The sequence below is a fragment of the Adiantum capillus-veneris genome, unplaced genomic scaffold (assembly GCF_014529385.1).
Source record: "Adiantum capillus-veneris isolate H3 unplaced genomic scaffold, ASM1452938v2 Hic_scaffold_275, whole genome shotgun sequence".
Classification (NCBI taxonomy): Eukaryota; Viridiplantae; Streptophyta; class Polypodiopsida; order Polypodiales; family Pteridaceae; genus Adiantum; species Adiantum capillus-veneris.
The window spans coordinates 347612-354520 of record NW_028221403.1 but is presented as its reverse complement, the minus strand read 5'-3'; positions in this window follow the sequence as shown (position 1 = coordinate 354520).

Genomic DNA, 6909 nt, shown 5'->3' with positions numbered 1-6909 from the left:
TAGAGCACTCAGATTGCCCACTGAAGGAAAGACCATGCGGGCAAGAGACAGGAAAACCGTAGGCGCATTTACCAAGGAGACAACCGCGGCTACATTCGCCGATCTTATCCACAAATAGGTGGAAGAGCCAGCCCGTTTGTACCATCAACACTTGCATTTTCTGGCAAAAAAGCCACCAAGGTACACTACACTAAATCACACCGTGGCCACCACCTTCACTCAGGTTCTTAAGTCAACAACAAGGCACCTTGTGGACCACACGCAGTATGTCTTGACAACCTTGAAGGGCGCCAAGAAGGAAGGGAAAATCACATACTTGGGCGCGGCGCGCTAGAGGTGTTGATGAGAATAGCGTATCATGCCATCAACATGGCCGACAACCTACCACTTGCCCCTGATCAGAATACATGGATTTTGGCAGCACAACCCTCTCCATGAGCTACAAGGTCAGGTAAAAGGTCACAAAAATCAGATGATGAGTCAGATGACATCTCACAAGAATGGCACAGCAACGAGAGGTCTGACAACGAAGAAAAGAGAGCTTGGAGAGAAGAGATGAAGAGGAAACTATGACTACACACCAAGAGGAGCCAGCTCAAAAACAAGCGTGTTTTGAAAGAGATAAACAGGCTTACCAGCGCAGTAGGCAAGCACAAGGGAAGGACCCAAAAAAGTGGGTACCCACAGGATTGAAAGGACCTCAAACAAAGCATCATACCAGAAAAGAGGCAGATGATCCAACTAGAGTTTTTGCTCTCTTAGTGGTTTGTGGATGCCTTCTCTCTAAGAGAAGTGGCAGCACTTCGTGAGCGCTATAGAGGCAATCTCTATGTCTAAAGTGTGAGCATGGATGCTCTATTTATAGCAGAAAAGAAAACTTCCAACTTTTTTTCCAAAAAAAAAATATTTTTTTATTTTTTTCCCAAAAATCATACCTGTGTTTTTGGTACCCTTGTGGTACCCATGAGCTTGACCACTTTGTCATTATCATCAAAAGATAAGGCCACACAGGCCCCCCCTCATTAAGATTAGTCAAGAGGAGCCTCTCCTTTTTCATGTGACAATGTGTCCCACTTTGTCCCCTCCTATGTGAGTTCATGTGCCTTCATTTGTCATCCCTTTGTATTCTTTTGTCTTTATAATTATTTTATTTATTTCTTTAATGATAATTTACTTTACATTTTTAAGTTAAACTTTACAGTCTTATATTAATTTTATAGTAGTAAAAGAAAATTCTACAATCAGTAAATAAGTCTTGCAATAAGTTAGTTAGTGATTCATATAGCTAAACATGTCAAAATTTTGTAGTGTAAATTTTAATTTCTAGGTTTTCTCAACCTACGATTCATAATTTGAACTCGAATATCTTAAATAACGAGTGATGGTTTAAAAAAATACAAATGCGTAATAGAACTTGTGTGCAATTTGAAAGTAGAGACCTTACACCTCCCATTAATGGCTTGAATGCTTGAGTGGTTTTCAAGGAAGAAGAGGCCCCCTTTTATAGGTGAAGGGAACCCACAAGGGTTTACACAAGAAGAGAAGAGCCAATGTGAACAGAAACTGGAAAAGTTGGAAATGAGTTGTCCCTGCATGATGTGGGCAGACTGGGATCCAGTATTTTAATCATATCTACTCAACCGTGGCTCCAAATAAAACAGTAAAAATATGGGAAAAAACTTCAGCTCATTACCTACAACTTACTTTTTATACGCATTTTGCAATTCGGGTTGGAACCTTGTGTAAAAAAATCATCAAAATAGGGTATAGTTTTGGCAGCAAAAGCTTTCTTGTGGTCCCCTTAGCATAGACTTTTATTTGATTCCAATGGACACCTCATGCTATATGAAAGCATGACATTGCTCCTTGACAATGTTTTGTAATCATGCTTGCAATAATGCAATAAAATAAGTGTATCTTTGAAACCATGCCACCTAGTGTCCCACTAGGATTTGATTCCCTCTTGGTAGCTATTTAAAAAGATATATAAGAAAAATATAAAAAATACATAGAATATATGTAGATTGAAAATTACCCTAGATATAGGATTTAGATAGGGTGTGAGATAATAATGAGATGGTAGAAATAAAGAATCAATGATTTTTGCCCCAAGTTAAAGAGGCGGAGCTATTTGACGCTTTTTCCATAGTACTTTTTGATGGTAAAGTAAGAATACGTTATCCTTGAGATAAATAATAGGATGAGATAGAAAGCTTATTGTTATACTTACATATGCATATGTACATTATAGGAAATATAATTATGTATCTAAAAAGTTACAAGATAGATCTTGTAGCATGCGTTCCCACTATGTACGTGTCACAGCACGACACCCACCCCCTCTAAACCTGCACATCCTCCGGTATGTGCCACATTGTCTCTTTGTAAGATTAGCCCTCTTGTACATCTTCCTTGCTTTCTTCCTCACTAGATAATTCCAAAGCCTCGTCTTCACTTTGATCTTCACCTGTGTTTTTCTCTTCTTCCTCATCAACATCTTCTGGATCATTGTCTCTTCTTATCTTAAACATTTTGATCCTTTTTCCTACAATGGGAATCTTTTCTTCTGTACCATCTAGTTCATACAAGCTGTAAGTAGCATTTTCATGCACATGCTTTACAACATACGGTCCAAATCATCTTTTTGAAAACTTACGCATGATTATGTGCTGGTTATCAAGGGTACTATCATATACTAAAACCCAGTCACCTTTGTCAATTGTTTTGCTCCTGAGCCGATGTCGCTTATCAAAGTAGTCCTTGTTTTTCAACCTTGCATTTTTGAGTCGTTCTTTTGCAGCCTCAATGTCTCCAGGTCTTCTCTGTAGTTGCCTTATACGCAATGCAAGGAAATCTTCCCTGCTGAACCCCTCTTGCCAAGGTAGTACATTCCATGTGGGAATTGTATCTTCCATCGGCATCACTAGATTTTGACCATACATTAGCTCCTCGGCATGTAGCGAGTTGCTGAGCTATGTGTTGTATGATCAGTCCATAAAGCATATGGTAACAGTTTTGGCTCTCACCAACTCTTCCTTCGCAAGCCTTGGCCAAAGCTTTGATGATAGGAGGATGCCCTCTTTCACTCTTTCCATTTCCTTCAGGATTGTAAGCTGTGGTAAGAGAAAGCTTGATTCCTAATCTGGTAAAGAACTCCCTTGCTTTCTCATCATCCAGCTCACCTCTATCTGCAGTGATCTTTCCCACACAACCATAACGGCAACTCACCTCATCAAGAAGGAATTTGCACACAGCTTCTGTGGTTTTAGCTCTCAATGCTCTTCCTTCAACCTGGTTAGCTAGGTCCTCTCGTGCAAGAACCAAGTATCTCATCTGCCAGAGTCCTAGAGGCATTGTGACTAGATCCACAACCCATTTATAGTGCATGTCTAGTGGATATGTAGGGTGCAATCCATCACGATGTCGGGCATATACATTTGACAAGTTACGCATGACTCTACAAATTGAGATACATCTTTATACATACCTTTCCACCAGTATTTTTCTTTCAACTTGGAGAAGGTTTCCCACACACCCCTGTGTCCAACCCATAGACTCTCATGAAACTCTTGCATGAGCTTTACTTGAGTCTCTTTTTACATATAACCCGTTGTGGTGTAGCACCCTTTTGTTTAGGATGCTTCCACAAGTAACCATCCCTCAAAATGTACCCATATGCTTTCCTGCGTATCCTCCTAAATTCTTGTTCAAACCAATCATCCTGTTTTGCTAGAGTACTCAAATAGCTTCCAATAAGAAGCTAATCACCTTCATAAAGCTCTTTCAAAAATGATTCAAGTAGATTAGTCATGCAAATATTGTTACCTTTGACATGAGAGATAGAATAGAAATTTGTGCCTACATCATCTCCCTCGTCAATCATTTGTGACTCATCTTCATACCTTTCCCTTGATAGCATATCTGCCACTATATTGTCTTTACCTGCAATGTGCTTAAACTTGGGATTTAAGGACTTAATGTAGGCAATCCACCGCAACATAGCAATGTCTGGAGTTGAGCATCTTGTAATCATCCCAAGAAGTGGTAGACAATCTGTTTCTACAACCACACATGCACCAATTAGGTACTCTTTCCCATTTTTCAAGGCTGTAACCATACCCCATAGCTCTCTCTTTATTTGTGGATAGTTTCTTTGGCGAGCACTTAGTACCTTTGCTCCAAATCTTACCAAATACCTGCGTCCTTCTTCGTCATCTTTCCCTATTGCCCATCCAATCCCTGTAGGACTAGTGTCTACTGTCACAATTACTGGCCTTTGATACTCATAGTCTACCTTTCTCAAAGTTGGTGCTGAATGGAGAAACACCTTTAGCTTTTTCATGGATTTTACATGTGCTTCTATCCATTTAAACTTTTGATTATTTCTAAGCAAATGATAAAGAGCATCAGCTACATGTGCATAATGTGGAATCCAAATAACATAGAAGACACATGCTCCCAAAAACCTTCTAACCTCAGTGATGCTAGTGCACATTTCTTTCATTCTTTGGATGGCATGTACCTTCGTTGGACAAGGTTTCCTACCATATGGCCCGCACATGTTCCCCACAATGAGCACTTCATTGACACCAAACATAGACTTTTTCCCTGACAATGTAAGATTCACTTCTTCCAACCTAGACAAAATTTTATCACAATCATTTATGTGATTTACCACAAACCTGCAACATCCCTTGAGATCCAAAGCTTCATCTTTGTCACTTTCTTCACATCCTTTGATAGGAAAATCATCAATGAAAGGCATTGTGATTTGAGGAATAAAGTCACGTAAGACCTTATTCATCCCATTCATCATATGTGCAACCGAGTTGGTTGCTCCCTGTGGCAAGGTACACATCCTTACCAAACCCAAAGGTGTCCTCATGGTTTTCAAGTCTCTGCTTTCGATTGCAAGATGAAATTGATCATACCCTGAGTAGAGATTCCCCATTGAGTAGATTTCCCTCCCTGCAAACGCCTCTGCAAACTCATCCACAATTGGACCTGTACCTACATTTCTAATTGTCACCTTGTTCACTCGTTGCATATCTTGGATGAAGCATAGAGAACCATTCTTCTTTGGAACTGTGAACCACCTGTTTGAGTATGGAGCAGAAGAAGGCTCCAAGATTCCCATTTTGATTTTCTCATTCGGTAGCTCTTATACTAACTTTGGCAAATGAGCCTTTGGAACCGGAATAGGCCGCAGATTCCAAGGCACATGAGGCATTGTGAAAATAACCATAGGAGCTACAATAGAAGGATCAACACATCCTATCTCATGTGGCTCAAATGCAAAAGCCTTACCATGCTTTGAAAGAATTTTTTTGAAGCACTTTGTCTCCTCTTGTGTTAGAAACTCCTCGCGACCAATCTGCAACTCTTGGAAAGACTCCTTTGTGAAGGTATGCCCAATCTTTTTAGGATTCCTCAAACTTGGTTGTAAAGAAGCCTGCTCAATCTTTTCCCTATTGTTGGCTGGTAAGGGTGAAGCTATTGGTTTCACCTTCTTTGCTACACTCTTGTATTTAGTTTCAGCATGGACTTCTGGGCCAACTGTTTGGTTTTCTTTAAAGGCTTCTATTGCTTGATACATTTCCATAGAGAAAACTTCCACAACTTCATTTTCAAGATGCAAACTACACCCCATTATAGCATCAAGCTCACCCATAGTATCTACAAAGAAACTTGTTCACACAAACCCAAAACATTTTCAGTAGGCTCTCGCAATCCACTCTTTTTCATGCCTATTTGTACATTATGCACATATTGCCTCTCACATCTCGTCAAATCTTCAAGTTTTGTAAAACATACTGATCCATTCCTTGTTACCAAGGAGCTCATTGAAAAAGTTTCACCTATTTTTGGATCAGGCGAGACCCTTTTTCTTTCTGTACCACTGCAATCCCGCTTTACAATGGTACTTGGCCAAAACCCATCATTTCTCTATGATCATGAAACTCTTTGCTCACCTTTGGTAGAGGATGTTCTCTGAGGTAGTCACGATTTCTTTCATGATTTACACAAACTGTGAGAAATTGGACAAGTCGTTTACCATCTTTGCTACGTATCCTAACATATGTTGAACCATCATCCATTACCTTTGTTTCCATTCGAACTCCCACAATGTAGGGCTGTCCAAGGATGAGATGATATGAAGATGTATCATGTACAAAAAAGTTTTGGTCAATCTTTACATCACGTATTGTCACCTTCACACCTGGACATGCTGCATACAATTCACCGGATGAATTGTTTGCCACTTTCACCATCCAACCATGATCTGTGTCCATCGGCCATTTGCACTTGTTGTAGAGACTCTCTGATATTATGTTTATTTCTGAACCATGGTCAATCAAGGCAACAAATGGCCCTTCAAGGTCACCTACCTTGACCAAAGTTTCTGTAGTAGCCCTTGCCCAATGACTTCGTGAATAGTATCTCCTACGAATATCTTCAACTTCTTCATCATCATTTGAGAAATGCACTTGCTTCACTCTCCCACTAGATTGGTAGCATCCTACCATAGCTCCATCATCCTCCTTATTTTGCAGTTGCATCCCTTGTGTCTTCGAGGTTTCCCATTCAACCTGTGGACGAGAACTTCAGCAAGGGTTTGCCTCTTCCTCTTGATGATGTCAATGATCTCCTCATGGAATTCACGCTTTGCAGTTCCAAGAACTTCTCCCAGAGTAAACTCAATCTTGCTATTCAAAAACCTTAATATCATATTGTAGTTTATAAGTTGGGCCTTTTGTCTTACCTTTTGTTGGCTCTTTCCTCTTTCCTGTTTTAGACTCCTCCATGAGTACTTTAGGTGGAGACGCTCCTTGTGTCGGGGTTGTTTGGGAAGGCATTGAGTCACTTCTTCCCCCACTTCTAGAAGCTCTTTTTGATGGTCCTTCATCA